General features: G+C 44.1%; 1 protein-coding gene across 1 annotated transcript in view; it reads right to left on the bottom strand.

Annotated features, from left to right (window-relative positions):
• Nucleotides 1–17,056, bottom strand: part of LOC309564357 (uncharacterized protein) — a 1,447,080-nt gene that overhangs the window by 99,737 nt on the left and 1,330,287 nt on the right. The window lies entirely within an intron of this gene.

Below are 17,056 nucleotides of genomic sequence, written 5' to 3' on the forward strand. Positions count from 1 at the left end.
TGTCGGGGGGTCAGGACTCCCTAAAGCGGAAGTTCCACTTTTGGGTGGAACTCCGCTTTAAGTTCTCTAGGTTCCACGGGTACCTCCAAAAATTGCAGGATCGCTACGTGTTTCGCTTGTAGCTTCTTCAGGGTCTCCTGGTCAATACTGCCCAGCTTCCACAAGGAAGGGAGTAGAAATGGAGCATCTGGAGCCATAGGATGTAATAATTATGGGTGGGGGGACCTGGATAACTCTGCCCCAGCACAGGGAGGTCAAAGAGCCCACACACCATGGATCTGACTCTGGAATTCCGAGTCCAGGGGTGTCAGTTGGGAGCCAATAACACTTGTGAATAAAGAATGTCACATGAGAACTCACAAAGCTAATTCTCCTATATATTGGGGACAGCGCGTCCGTTTGATTCATGCTCTTGAAAAAAGCTGGTCCCTGGTGTGTTACCCCTCTCTCTCTCCTTCCGAGATCCTCTCGGCATCTGACATATCTTTTTAGATCACATACAAACAGCAGATTGCATAATCCTAAAATTAGCAGAAAATACAGAAAATAAAGAGTGGACTGATGTCAATCACATCTACCTGATCCTCCTGAGGGATCTCCTGATCTTCCTGTGTGGAGTCCCGGGAATATAGAGGACGGGGACATCTCTCTGGGGGATTTCTGTTACTGGATCCATCTGTAGGAAACACACACACTGACTGAATACATTGTTTCTATGTCTTTATATCAGAGGATGTGTGTATCTAGGGGGATCCTCAATACAAGAAATGAAAGTCTCCTCTTACCCGGTGATGTGAGGGGCGGCCGCTTCTTGGCCTTGATGTCCTTGTACAGATCTTTGTTTTCTTCTAACTCTTCCACCTCCTCATCCGAAGAGAAGCGGACAGTGACATCCTGGAACAAACAAAAATACGGTCACCATCCAGACACATCCCACGTCTATTACTGGATAATGTCCCAGAATTCCCGGCACCGCTCACCTCTCCCGTCAGCAGCTCAGTGATCTTACATGTGACATTGAGAATCTTCCTATTGTTGTTTTTGTCAGTTCTCAGAGCATAAGGAGAAAGCATATGTCTGGTTGTTGTATGGTCAACTGATGTCTTCTTCACCACTATGTAATCCTACATGTGATAAAAACAGATTACTAAACATAGTACTCAGCTCACATTTCACTATAAAAGTTTAGGAACTCTTGTTTTAACCACTTGCCGACCGCCGCACGGTGGCGGTCAGCCCCTTACAGGCAAAGCGACGTAGGGCTACGTCGCTAGCCTGTGAGGCTCTAGGGAGCAAGCAAGCGCCGCCGGAGGCGCGCTCCCGCTCGGTCACGGACCCCCCCGCGCGTGTGCCTGGCGGACCCGATGTCCACCGGGCACTCGTGATCGTCCATTACACCGGAAGAAAGGCAGGCGGCTAATGTAAACAAAGCCGACTGTCATTCTCCCCTGTGTAAGAATGGAGATCAAAGGGTTCTGCTATGTAGGACCGTTGATCTCTGTTCTTACACATCAAGCCACAGCCAATCACAGTTAGAAACACGCCCCTAGGGACACACTTAACCCCTCCTTCTCAAAAAAGTTAACCCCTTCACTGCCAGTGTCATTTTTACAGTAACAGTGCATATGTATAGCACTGATTACTGTAGTAATGTCACTGGTAACCCCAAAAGTGTCAAAAATGTCAGTCAAGGGTCCGATCTGTCCGCCGCAATGTCGCAGTCCCGCAAAAAAAAAAAAAAAAAATAAAAAATCGAAGATCGCTGCCATTACTTGTTAAAAAAAAAAAAAAACAAACAATAAAAATGACAAAAATCTTTCCCTTAGTTAGTAAACGCAATAACTTTTGCGCAAACCAATCAAAATACGCCTTTTGCGATTTTTTTTTACCAAAAATAGGTAGCAGAATACAAATTGGCCTAAAATGTTAAAAAATTTTGATTTTTACATTTTTTTGGGGGAATTTCATATAAAAAAAATGTGAAAAATATTGTTATTTTTGCAAAATTGTCGCTCTTTTTTTGTTTATAGCGCATGATCAAAAAAAAAAAAAATCGCACAGGTGATCAAATACCACCAAAAGAAAGCTCTGATTGTGGGGAAAAAAGGACGTCAAATTAGTTTAGGTACAGCGTTGCACGACCGCGCAATTGTCCATTAAATTCACGCAGTGCCTAATCGCAAAATAGGCCCTGGTCAGGAAGGGGGTAAAATCTTCCGGGGCTTAAGTGGTTAATCAAAGAAATGATTACATCTCTCTAGTTAGATCCGTAATTTTATTAATAGAGATAGGAGTGAGGTCATGTGACCTCCCAGAATCCTCACTTCTCCGGACAGGTCTGTGTTTTATTAATAGAGATAAAAGTGATGTCATGTGACCTCCCAGAATCCTCCTCACCTCTCCGGTCAGGTCTGTGTTTTATTAATAGAGATAAAAGTGATGTCATGTGACCTCCCAGAATCCTCCTCACCTCTCCGGTCAGGTCTGTGTTTTATTACTAGAGATGAGTGATGTCATGTGACCTCCCAGAATCCTCCTCACCTCTCCGGTCAGGTCTGTGTTTTATTAATAGAGATAAGAGTGATGTCATGTGACCTCCCAGAATCCTCCTCACCTCTCCGGTCAGGTCTGTGTTTTATTAATAGAGATAAGAGTGATGTCATGTGACCTCCCAGAATCCTCCTCACCTCTCCGGTCAGGTCTGTGTTTTATTAATAGAGATAAGAGTGATGTCATGGGACCTCCCAGAATCCTCCTCACCTCACCGGTCAGGTCTGTGTTTTATTAATAGAGATAAGAGTGATGTCATGTGACCTCCCAGAATCCTTCTCACCTCTCCGGTCAGGTCTGTGTTTTATTAATAGAGATAAAAGTGATGTCATGTGACTAGGGATGCACCGAAATGAAAATTTTGGGCCGAAACCGAAACTGCAGGATGCCCTTGGCCGAAAACCGAAAATGACTTTTTCCCCAAATTTTTTTTAAAATGGATAGAAGAGGGGCATGCACCAAAAACAGGTAGTGACGTACACCTGTTGCTGCCACCCTGTCACAGTATATGTACTGCGATGGGTTGGCAAGAGGTTAATTTAATTACCAATGGTATTTGTATTATGAAGCATGAGGGGTTAATGTATTGTCACTGCTGGTCACTCATCTATTAGTGATCGACCAGTGGCAGGTAATTAACCACTTACCGCATATCGACGTAGGGCTACGTCGGTAAACTTTGCGGGCTTATACCAGGATGATGCCTCTAGCTAGAGGCATCATCTCGGTACCGTGGTTTGAAGCCGACGGTCGGGTTTCCGTCTGTAACGACCGATGCGGCTCGGGAGCCGCTCGATCATTACCCGGGGGGGGGGGGAGGGGACGTCCCCCCCTCCCGCCGCCTTCCGTGGCTTTGCTCGGGGCTCCCGTCCCACCGGGAGCCCCGAGCACCCAACCGGCACGTCCGCCGGCTGGATGGAGTCCCGATGAATGCCGGAAACGATCGAGTCTCCGATGACGTAACCCGGAGGCGGCGTCCATGCCGTCACTTCCGGGTTACTGTGCTGCAAAAGGCGGCAGTTTTAAAAAATGGCTGTATGCAAAAATGCTGTTTTCGGCATTTTGCATACAGGGAAGTGTAGTGGAGGGGTCTAGGGTCTTTTAGACCCTCGATCCCTCCATAAAGTGTACCTGTCACACATATTGCTGTCACAAGGGATGTTTACATTGCTTGTGACAGCAATAAAAGTGATCAGATTTTTTTTTTTTAAAAAAAACCTGTAATAAAGTTGAAAAAAAATAAAAAATAAATAGGAAAAAAAAAAAAAAATTTAGCCGCCCCCGTCACCGTTAGCTCGCGCACAAAAAAAAACGTATACGCAAGTCGAGCCGCGAATGAAATCGCTGTTCAGACCCCACATGTGAGGTATCGCCGCGATCGCCAGAGCGTGGGCAATAATTAAAAAAAAAGAGCTACACTCTAACCATAAACTGGTAACCGTTAAATAAATTTAAAGCGTCGCAGATTGAGATCTCTATTGACCGTAGTTTGTCGCCATCCCACGGGGGGGGGGGGGGGGCGCAATTTTAAACCGTAACATGTTGGGTATCTATTTACTCGGCGTGACATCATCTTTCACAATATACAAAAAAAAATGGGCTAACTTTACTGTTTAGTATTTTTTAAATGCAGTGAAATGTGATTTTTCAATTTTTTTCCAAAAAAATGGCGTTTTAAAGACCGCTGCGCAAATACCGCGTGACAAAACATTTTGCAATGACCGACATTTTATTCTCCAGAGTCTTTGCTAAAAAAAATATATATATATAATGTTTGGGGGTTCTAAGTAGTTTTCTAGGAAAAAATACTGGTTTTAACTTGTAAACAAAAAGTGTCCGAAATAGGGCTGGGGCTTAAGTGGTTACGCCCTTTGTGCTGCATTAGTGCAACCAGTATTAGTGCAACCAGTGTTAATTAACATGGATACTGGTTGCACTAATGCAACACAAAGGGGTTAATTACCTGCCACTGGTCAATCACTAATAGATGAGTGACCAGCAGTGACAATACATTAACCCCTCATGCTTCATAATACAAATACCATTGGTAAGCTGCCTCAGCTCCCCCCCCATCCCCCCCCCACTGCCTCAGCGTCCCCCTCCTCTGGTGTCCTTCATTCAAAAGTCCCGCCTCTGGCCGGCGGCACCGCCTCTCAATGACGTCCCTACTACGATCTGTGCATTAATGAATGGACATACCAGGCGGGGGCGGCGGGGCGAGCGGCCGCTATAGAGAGAACTAATGTGATCCTTCCCTGTCAGCTCAGCACGACTATGTGTGAATGAGAACAGAACTGGGATGGATCACATTAGTTCTCTCTATAGTGGCCGCTCGCCCCGCCCCCCCGCCTGGTATGTCCATTCATAATGCACAGATCGTAGTAGGGACATCATTGAGAGGCGGTGCCGCCGGCCAGAGGCGGGGCTTTTAAAACCTTCCCTGCGCTGCGCCCTCCTCCTTCCCCACGGCGGCCATATTTATTTTCGGCAATGTTAACCCATTATCGGCCGAAATGAGATAGGCTCATTTTTGGCCGATAATTTCGGTGGCCGAAATTTCGGTGCATCCCTACAAGTGACCTCCCAGAATCCTCCTCACCTCTCCGGTCAGGTCTGTGTTTTATTAATAGAGATAAGAGTGATGTCATGTGACCTCCCAGAATCCTCCTCACCTCTCCGGTCAGGTCTGTGTTTTATTAATAGAGATAAGAGTGATGTCATGTGACCTCCCAGAATCCTCCTCACCTCTCCGGTTAGAAGGTAGATGATCTCCAGGGTGAAGTTTAATATCTTCTCTGTCATTATCCTCGCCTCATCCATGGTCTGTGGATCAGTCATGGCTGCAGCACTGGACTGGTTATGGTGCAAAGGCAATATATATGTAATAAATAAAAAGGTCATGGTTGGTTGGTCATAATCCTCAATACATTGCAAGCAAAGTAAAAAAAACAAACACATGCAACAAGATCTTTATATGTCCCTTACAAAAGCTCTAGTGTAGGTGTAGGCAAACTTCAACGCTCCAGCTGTTGCTGAAGACCAATCTTGCCTCTACCTCTCAGAGGCGTGCTTGTAGCTGTCAGACTCTGGCAATGCCTCATGGGACTTGTGATTCCATAACAGCTGGAAGGCCCAGGTTTGCCTACCCCTGCTTTAAGCCCCTTACACACGAGTAGAAATTCGGCCGGGAAATTTCGTCCAACGACCGATCTGCCGATTTTCGGCTTGTTAGTATGATGCTTCCGACAACCGACTCCGACTTTTCGGCCAAAAAAATCCTGGTGTGCAGGCTATAAAATGTTTGTCGACCGTCAAAACACGTCCGATTTTCGTCTCATTAGTACAGATTTTGATGGGGAAAAAACTTATGAGCAAGACTGGGCATGCTCAGAGACGAAAGAACACAAAGAAAGCAATCCAACACATGACATCACTTCTGAAGTAGAATTCTGTCGTGCGGGAAAATCCGTGTGCAGTCTAGAGCACATTCCAACCAACAGACACCACTCTGGACAAAAGACGGACGACCAGTCGGTGGAAATTCGTTGCGTGTGTACGAGGCTTTAGATCTAGAACAAAGATAACATTACACCATTAAAAAGGTATCTGGACACCTAGCTAACTATCCTAGCCAACCACCATCACAAAAAGCCAGGTTATCCACATTCTGCTGAGATAGGTCTACTTTATAGTCTGCACAGAGTTCTGGTCTAAACCCAACACAAACCTGGATCTTGTCAACCAACCTCAGTATTGAGCCTCACCAAAGCTTGAAATTGGGTAACTTTTAGAAAAGAGTGAGCCTGAGATTTCTGGGGTCCTGCAGTGAAATGTAATACCAGGGTTTCTCAACCAGGTTTCCATGGTGCCCTAGGGTTCCTCCAGAGGTTGCTAGGGGTTACATGAGCAATGAGTAATTTCTGCCTCTCAGATAGGTTTCCACTGACACCATTGATGTTTTTAGCTATCTGTAAGGGGGTAATTCATCCCAATGACCATCACACTATTGGCACTTTTCCACTGCAAGTACCGGCTCGGCTCTACTCCGGCCTGCTTGGCCCGGTTTGCTTTTCCACTGCTGGTACCGCATGGTACGGTGTTGGAACGGTTCGGTACGGAACGGTATGGTTTGCTTTTCCACTAAAGTAGTACTAAAGTTAAGTGGGTGGGATAACAACGGGGTGGGTGGGATTCTCTGACCAATCAGTGGCTAGTAGTGACTGCATGCAAAGGATTGTGGGATATGGTACCGGGTATGGTACCTCTTGGAACCACAATCGAGGTGGTACTGTTTTTGAGAGCCGTACCGTTCGGTTCCATGCAGTGGAAAAGCGCCGCCGTACCGTACCATACCGAACCGTTCCTACACCGTACCATGCGGTACCAGCAGTGGAAAAGCACAAAAGCGAGCCGAACCGTTCGGTTCCATGCAGTGGAAAAGCGCCATAATGCTCTCCAAACTTTCTAAACAAAGGGCCAGTTTACTATCCTTTAAACTTTAGGGGGGCTAGACTGCGGTCATTCAGTGTAGAAAATGTCCCAGTACCAGGGGAGGTAACAATGCCCCATCTTTGGGGCAAGTGAAAGGAATTGAGCCCCATCGTCAGTGTAATTGAAAGGAATTGTACCCCATCACTGGTGTCACTGGGAGAAATTATGCCCCAACATTGGAAGAAACTGTGCCCTATCGGTGTCATTGGTAGGACTTGTGCCCCAATGTTTGTGTGTCATTGGGCCAGATTGTTAGTGCAATTGGGAAGAATTGTGCCCCATCGTTGTTGTCAGTGGGAGGAATTGTGCCCCGCCGTTGGTGTCAGTGGGCCCCATTATTGCTGTCATTGAGAGGAACTGTGCCCCATCACTGATGTCATTGGTAGGGTTTGAGCCCCATTGTTGGGGTCATTGGGAAGAATTGGACCCCTTTGTTGGTGTCAGTGAATAAAATAGTGCCCCAAGGGCCAGATAAAAGCAAGCAAAGGGCCACCATTGTATCATGAGTTGTAGATACAGTCATTTTACCCCAGAGGATCTCTTGAAATTATTTTCAGGTTTTGGGGAACCCCAAGTGAAATTAGTCTATGGGTGGTCATTGGGAAAATCCCTCTAACATTGGTGGTGGTACGTGGGAAAAAGATCTCCCCTCAGGGGGTGGCCATTTTGACACCCTTGCAGTACTGCCAGTGGCTCCGCCAAGTGGCGCTAGACCTGGGACTAAGCAAGCACCATCAGATGGGATGTCATTTAGCCCCAGCTCAAGAAACCCCTACGCATCACATGACATTGGCTCTTTACCATGTGATCAGATGTGTCCAATCACAGCTCATCCCATGTAAACAAATGCCGTCACTGTGTGAGGAAAGGAAAGCTGATAAAAGACATTTACACTGATAATTAGGGCACTGATTATCAGTATTATCAGTTCAGCTCCATTAGTGTCCATCAGTGCAGCATATCAGTGCTAATCAGTGCCCATTGGTGCAGCCTCATCAGTGCAACCTCAACAGGATCCATCAGTGCAACCTCAACAGGATCCATCAGTGCAACCTCAACAGGATCCCATCAGTGCAACCTCAACAGGATCCCATCAGTGCAAACTCAACAGGATCCCATCAGTGCAAACTCAACAGGATCCCATCAGTGCAAACTCAACAGGATCCCATCAGTGCAAACTCAACAGGATCCCATCAGTGCAAACTCAACAGGATCCATCAGTGCAACCTCAACAGGATCCATCAGTGCAACCTCAACAGGATCCATCAGTGCAAACTCAACAGGATCCCATCAGTGCAAACTCAACAGGATCCATCAGTGCAAACTCAACAGGATCCATCAGTGCAAACTCAACAGGATCCATCAGTGCAAACTCAACAGGATCCATCAGTGCAACCTCAACAGGATCCATCAGTGCAACCTCAACAGGATCCATCAGTGCAAACTCATCAGGATTCATCAGTGCAACCTCAACAGGATCCATCAGTGCAACCTCAACAGGACCCATCAGTGCAACCTCAACAGGATCCATCAGTGCAACCTCAACAGGATCCATCAGTGCAAACTCAACAGGATCCATCAGTGCAAACTCAACAGGATCCATCAGTGCAACCTCAACAGGATCCATCAGTGCAACCTCAACAGGATCCATCAGTGCAACCTCAACAGGATCCATCAGTGCAACCTCAACAGGATCCATCAGTGCAACCTAAACAGGATCCATCAGTGCAACCTCAACAGGATCCATCAGTGCAACCTCAACAGGATCCATCAGTGCAACCTCAACAGGATCCATCAGTGCAACCTCAACAGTATCCATTACTGCAACTTCATCTGTATCCATCACTGCAACCTCATTAGTATCCATCACTGCAAACTCATCAGCATCCATCAATGCAACCTCATCAGTATCCATCATTGCAACCTCATCAGTATATATCAGTGCAGCCCCATCAGTATCAATCAGCACAGCCTCATCAGTACCCATCAGTGCAGCCCCATTAGTATCCATCACTGCAACCTCATCAATATCCATCACTGCAACCTCATCAGTATATATCAGTGCAGCCTCATCAGTACCCATCAGTGCAACCTCGTCAGTCCCCATCAGTGCAGCCCCATTAGTATCCATCACTGCAACCTCATCAGTATCCATCAGTGCAATCTCGTCAGTATCCATCAGTGCAGCCCCGTCAGTATCTATCAGTGCACCACCATCAGTATCAATCAGTGCAACCTCATCAGTATCTATCAGTGCAACCTCATCAGTATCCATCAGTGCAACCTCATTAGTATCCATCAGTGCAACCTCATCAGTATCCATCAGTGCAATCTCGTCAGTACCCATCAGTGCAACCTCGTCAGTCCCCATCAGTGCAACCTCGTCAGTCCCCATCAGTGCAGCCCCATCAGTGCAACCTCATCAGTATCCATAAGTGCAACCTCAAAAAAAAAAAAAAAAAAAAAAGGGGGCTTTTAAAGCGCCGCCTATGGAAAAATTAGGGTACTAGAGTTTATCGCCTTTTCATGGGCACACGCAAATTTAAGGCTTGACACGTTAGGCATTGATTTACTCGGCACAACGCCATCTGTTATAGTTTACCAAAAATTTGAAAAATGTATTATGTTTGTATGCCCTAAAATTAAAGAAGAGTTCTGGCCCCCCAGGAAAAAAAATTGAACGTTTTTAAATATTAGAACTTACCCGTCCAGGGCTCCCGCGATGTCAGCACCCGAAGCCGATTTTCGTATCGGCTCTCGGGAGCGGTCGCCGCCATTCAGGGTAAGGGAACCCGGCAGTGATGCCTTTTGGCTTCACAGCCGTTTCCCTACTGCGCATGCACAAAGCGCGCTGTGCTTTCTAATTGGCTCGGCGGCGGAGGAAGGAGGCCGAACTTCCAAAAGAACATCGCCACGGAAGTGGGGAAGGGTACCTGTCAAAAACAGGTACCCCCCCTGAAATGTGGCACCAGAGGGGGGAAGCATAAAAGCAGAAGTTCCACTTTTGGGTGGAACTCCGCTTTAACTTTAGTGTATTTTCTACTAAAATTTTGTGTTTCATGAACCTCTGCGCTAATATCAAAGCGAAATAAAAACTGGAACTACCGCTGTTTTATTCTCCAGGGTTTCTGCTTTTGGGAATGTTTTGAGGGTTTTATGTCATCTTCACCATTTTATTCTCTAAGAGTCTGCTCTCAAAAAATATATAAAGTTGGGGGGGTTTTAACTAATCTTCAGGCCTAAATTTTTAAACCTGTAAACCCCCCCCCAAAAAATCAAAAAAGGACTCCAAAAAGTGGTCCGTAGTTAACCACTTGCCGACCAGTCACTGGGACTCTACTGCGGCAAAGTGGCTCGATTCCGTCCAGTGACGTAGACCTACGTCGCTGGACTCCTCCCCTTGTGGGCGGCGCTCGCGTGCCGCCGGAGGCTTGCTCCCGCTGTTTTCAGTCACAGCGGGAGTTGGGCCAGGGGGGGGAGTGGCGGCGATCGCCGCTGCTCTTCCCCGATCGTCGGGGAATCGAGTGTGGAGATCCGCCCGCTTGTGTAAACAGAGCGGGCGGATCTCCTAAGTGACAGATTACAGGATTCAGCATAGCTGAACATGCGATCTGTCCCTGTGTCACTCAGTCCCCTCCCCCCACACACGTCAGTAAGCACCAGGCATATATTAACCCCTCCCTCTCCAATAAAATTAACCCCTTCCCTGCCAGTGTCATTTTTACAGTTACAGTGCATATTTGTAGCACTGATTACTGCAGTAATGTCACTGGTACCCCCAAAAGTGTCAAAAATGTCAGTCAAGGGTCAGATCTGTCTGCCGCAATCCCGCAAAAATCGCAGATCGCCGCCATTACTCGTTAAAAAAAAAAAACCCACCAAAAATGACAAAAATCTTTCCCTTTGTTAGTAAACGCGATAACTTTTGCGCAAACCAATCAAAATACGCTTATTGTGATTTTTTTTTTACCAAACATAGGTAGCAGAAAACAAATTGGCCAAAAATTTAAAAAAAAATTAGATTTTTACATTTTTTGGGGGGGGAATTTCATATAAAAAAATGTGAAAAATATTGTTATTTTTTCAAAATTGATGCTCTTTTTTTGTTTATAGCGCAAAAAGTAAAAATCGCACAGGTGATCAAATACCACCAAAAGAAAGCTCTGTTTGTGGGGAAAAAAGGATGTAAATTTTGTTTGGGTACGGCGTCGCACGACCGCGCAATTGTCAGTTAAAGTCGCACAGCGCCGAATCACAAAAAGTGGCCTGGACGGAAGACAGCAAAATCCTCCGGTGGTAAAGTGGTTAAACTTTGATATTCTGCGTCACCGGCGGCACCGGAAGGTGGAGGCGGATCAGGCGAGTTGTTGGAAACCCTCTTACTGGTTTCAGGTGTGCGGCTGGAAGTACAGAAAGCTGAGGATCAGAATAAGTCAGGCAACCGGCATTTTCAGAAGGAGATCTGCACCGGTGATCCCTACTGACCCTCTGATGACGGCCGGTACGCCTCGTGCCTCGCTATTGGCTTGTACTGGGACGTCTCCTGACCTATAGCAGGCTGTGAGAATAGAAAAGAAACATTTCATGCCAAAGTTATAGGGCAACCCCTTGTTTTGGGACTTCTTAGTGGGGTTGCCCACCACTAACAGCCCCCCCTGTTGGTGTACATTGGTACAATCCCTCCTATAGCTCTAATCTCCCCCCACAACAGACAGAAAACAATAACAGACATTGCCTCCTCATACCTGTTTCAGCCTGGTCAGCCCAGCCCCACACAGCCAGCCCTGCAGAAATATATACACAATAGACAGAGCAGGGCACTCTGACACTCACCCCCCTTTTTTTGTCAATTCTACAACTTCCTGGGGGACCACGACAAAATGGCTGCTTTACTTCCTCAGAGCTACAAGAATATGGCTGCTCCGCTCACTTCCGGTCCTCCCTTTATTTTTTTTTTGTTGAGGTGTGGAATGCACACGACGGCCAGCAGAGGGCGCAGGTCAGCGCTCGCCGCTTGGAGACTCTTCAGCGCGTGCGCCATCTACAACAAAATGGCGTCTGAGCCTCCTGCTTTGAGGACATTTTATTTTGAAGGATTATTTCTTTGTAGCTGAGGTGTATTTCTATATCTGACCTCAAATGTGAGCCCAGTGAGGAGGAGATAATAATAATATTCTTATTAAGAGAAGGGGGTCCCAGCACTCTGTGTGGACTGGATGGGGGGGTGTATTTCATCTCCACACATTACACACCTCCCAACATTTTCAGATAGAAATGAGGGACACCTATTAGCAAAAGTATGCTGCCATGGGGCACTCCCCCAGCCACGCCCTCTTAAAGGTGAATTGTGAAAAAAATAAAAAAAAAAAAAAAAAAAAAAAATATATATATATATATATATATATATATGTTATTTATATATATATATATATATACTGTGTATATATATAAACCTTTCCGGAGCTGTAGTGGTTAACATATATATATATATATATATATATATATATATATATATACATATATATATATGTTAACCACTTCAGCTCCGGAAGGTTTATATATATATATATATATATATATATATATATATATATATATATGTTATTTATATATATATATATATATATATATACACACACGTGTGTATATATATATATATATATATATATATATATATATATAAACCTTCCAGAGCTGAAGTGGGTTAACATATATATATATATATATATATATATATATATATATATATATATATGAAGTGGTTAACATATATATATATATATATATATATATATATATATATATGTTAACCACTTCAGCCCCGGAAGGTTTTTATATATATATATATATATATATATATATATGTTATTTATATATATATATATATATATATATATATACACACGTGTATATATATATATATATATATATATATATATAAACCTTCCAGAGCTGAAGTGGGTTAACATATATATATATATATATATATATATATATATATATATATATATATATATGAAGTGGTTAACATATATATATATATATATATATGTTAACCACTTCAGCTCCGGAAGGTTTATATATATATATATATATATATATATATATATATATATATATACAGTATATATATATATATATATATATATATATATATATATATATATATATATATAAAATAACATATATATATATATATATATATATATATATATATATATATATATATATATATGTTAACAACACCAGCTCTGGCAGGTTTTACCCCCCCTAAATGACCAGGCCTAAAAGCAGGGCATTTTTTGCGATTCAGCACTGCGTTACTTTAACTAACAATTGCGCGGTCGTGCAAAGCTGTACCTAAATATAATTGGCCTAAATTGTTGAATAAATTAGATTTTTTTAAATTTTTTTATTGGGAATGTTTTACAGCGTAAAGTAAAAAAATATTTATTTATTTTTTTTTTCAAAATTGTCGCTCTTTTTTTGTTTATAGCGCATAAAATAAAAATCGCACAGGTGATCAAATCTGACCAAAAGAAAGCTCTAATTGGGAGGAAAAAAGGACGTCAATTTTATTTGGGTACAGCGTTGCACGACCGCGCAATTCTCAGTTAACCACTTCTGGACCGGAAGGATTTGCCCCCTTAATGACCAGGCCATTTTTTGCGATTCGGCACTGTGTTACTTTACCTAACAATTGCGCGGTCGTGCAACGCTGTACCTGAATACAATTGCCCTAAATTGTTGAATAAATTTGATTTATTTTAATTTTTTTTTTATAGGGAATGTTTTATAGCATAAAGTAAAAAATGTTTTGTTTTTTTCAGAATTGTCGCTCTTTTTTTGTTTATAGCGGAAAAAATAAAAATCGCACAGGTGATCAAATACCACCAAAAGAAAGCTCTGTTTGTGGGAAAAAAAGGACATCAATTTTATTTAGGTACATCGTCGCATGACCGTGCAATTCTCAGTTAACCACTTCTGGACCGGAAGGATTTGCCCCCTTTAATGACCAGGCCATTGTTTGTGATTCGGCACTGCGTTACTTTAACAATTGCGCGGTCATGCGACGCTGTACCTAAATAAAATTGATGTAATTTTTTCCCAACAAACAGAGCTTTCTTTTGGTGGTATTTGATCACCTCTGCGGTTTTAAGTGCCGATTCACACTAGGGCGACCTGTGAGGCGACCTGGTCGCCTCACAGGTCGCCGTAGGTCGCCTCCCATAGGGAAGCTGCGGACCCGTTCTAATAGGAGCGACACAAGTCGCTCCGACCTAGAAAAAGGGTCCGGAGCTTCTTTGGGGCGACCCGGAGGCGACCGCCATAGACTTCAATGTTATGAAGTCCGTGGCGGTCGCTCCGAGGTCGCGGCGCGCTGCTCACACCGCGACCTCGGAGGTCGCGATGCGAAGTAGCATCGCTGCAGTGTGAACCGGCGCTTAGATTTTGCGCTATAAACAAAAAATAGTGACAATTTTGAAAAAAAACACCATGTTTTTTACTTTCTGCTATGAAACATTCCCAATAAAAAAATTTTAAAAAATCTAATTTTTTTTATCAGTTTAGGCCAATATGTATTCTGCTATATATTTTTGGTAAAAAAAAAATCCCAAAAAGCGTATTTTAATTGGTTTGCGCAAAAGTTATCGCGTCTACAAACTATGGGAGGGATTTTTGTACTTTTTATTTATTTTTTTGTGTTCATTAGTAATGGCGGCGATCAATGATTTTTAGCGGGACTGCGACATTGCGGCGGACAGATCGGACCCCTAACTGACATTTTTTACACTTTTTGGGGATCAGTGACATTACTACAGTAATCAGTGCTAAATAATATGCACTGTTACTGTTGAAATGACACTGGCAGGGAAGGGGTTAATTACGGGGGGTGATCAAGGGGTTAAGTGTGCTCCGATTTGTGCTTACTAACTGTGTGGGGAGGGCTCTTTTACATCTGCCGGGCTGGATGTGACATCATAACTCCGCGCCCAGGCCTCCGAAGGTCATAGAGACTGCCGGGGACCATCTGGCCCTCGGTATTCTCTATGGTTAACTTCTGCTGCCGGTAGAAGCACCGGAGTGTGGTGGGAGGGGGAAAGGGACGTCCTCTCCCACTGCCTGTAAGAATGATCCAGCGGCTGAACTGCTGCTTTGATTGTTCTTACAGTGCAGGGGATCGCCGGCTGAAAAAGATGTGATCTTAATAATGCCGGCAGCTACACCCACCATTTAGATATCTCCACTTAAAGTCCAGGACATCATATGATGGCCTTGGGGGGGGGGGGGGGGGGAGTGGTTTATTTAAGCGAAGGTGCGAAAGAGCATATATACGCGAGCGTGCGCCTTAAAATACTGACCGGCTGCACTGATTTTTGTTTTACTGATCTATATGCAGCATAAGTTTGCACACCTGTGTGTACAGGCCCATTAAAAACAATGGGCTGCATTTAGATCTGTTAACCACTTAAGCCCCGGAAGATTTTACCCCCTTCCTGACCAGGGCCTATTTTGCGATTCGGCACTGCGTGCCTTTAACGGACAATTGCGCGGTCGTGCGACGCTGTACCTAAACAAATTTGGCGTTCTTTTTTTCCCACAAACAGAGCTTTCTTTTGGTGGTATTTGATCACCTGTGCGATTTTTTGATCATGCGCTATAAACTAAAAAAGAGCGTACATTTTGCAAAAATAACAATATTTTTCACATTTTTTATATGAAATTCCCCAAAAAAATGTAAATTTTGTTAACATTTTAGGCCAATTTTTTTTTTTACCATATGTTTGGTAAAAAAAATCGCAAAAAGTGTATTTTGATTGGTTTGCGCAAAAATTATTGCGTGTACTAACAAAGGGAAAGATTTTTGTCATTTTTGTTGTTTTTTTTTTTAACGCGTAATGGCGGCGATCTGTGATTTTTTTTTGCGGGGACTGCGACATTGGGGCGGACAGATCGGACCCTTGACTGACATTTTTGGGGTTACCAGTGACATTATTGCAGTAATCAGTGCTATACATATGCACTGTTACTGTAAAAATGACACTGGCAGTGAAGGAGTTAACTGTATTGGAGAGGGAGGGGTTAAGTGTGTCCTAGGGGCGTGCTTCTAACTGTGATTGGCTGTGGCTTGATGTGTAAGAACAGTGATCAACGGTCCTACATAGTAGAACCGTTTGATCACCATTCTTACACAAGGGAGAATGACAGGCAGGTTTGTTTACATTAGCCGCCTGCCTTTCTCCCGCTGTCACGGACGATCGCGAGTGCCCGGCGGACATCGGGTCCGCCGGGCACACGCGCGGGGGGGTCCGTGACCACACGGGAGCGTGCATCCGGCCGCGCTTGCTCCCAAAACCTTTACAGGCTAGCGAAGAAGGCCTACATCGCTCTGCCTGTGAGGGGCTGACTGCCGACGTAAATAGTCGTGCGGCAGTCGGCAAGTGGTTAAAAAAAATGCCCGAATGCCTAAAAATGTTGCGTTTTTAGGTGTCCCGTGTGCAAGAGGCCTAAAGCCTAATTAAAGGCATGCTGTGAATGAGAACTGTCACAGCTGCTTGTTTTCCTAACCCCTTCTGGACCACGTCATGCAGATATACTGCGGCCCTGTTGCGCGAAATCACGTACCTGTACATGATTTCATGCACTGGGTCCTGGGTGCGCGCCACCGGCGACCCATTCCCACTGTAATTGGACACAGCAGGATTTCCGCAAAAGTTAGCGTGTCTACAAGCTTAGCTAGGGGAAATATTTATGTCATTTTTATTTATTTTTTACTAGCAATGGCGGCGATCTGCGATTTTTAGCGGGACTGCGACATTGCGGCGGACAGATCAGACACCTAAATGACATTTTTGACTATATCAAAATTTCGTTTTATATTTTAAAAGTATTAAAATAATTGCACTTTCAAGCATCCAAAGATAAAAGCAGTAAAACACCGATTGGTAAACCGAAATATAATGAAGGGGGCGGCTCTCTCCACTTGTAAGTGCAATTTTTTTAATACTATTAA

The sequence above is a fragment of the Pelophylax lessonae genome, assembly GCF_965119305.1.
Source record: "Pelophylax lessonae genome assembly, chromosome: 9".
Taxonomy (NCBI): Eukaryota; Metazoa; Chordata; class Amphibia; order Anura; family Ranidae; genus Pelophylax; species Pelophylax lessonae.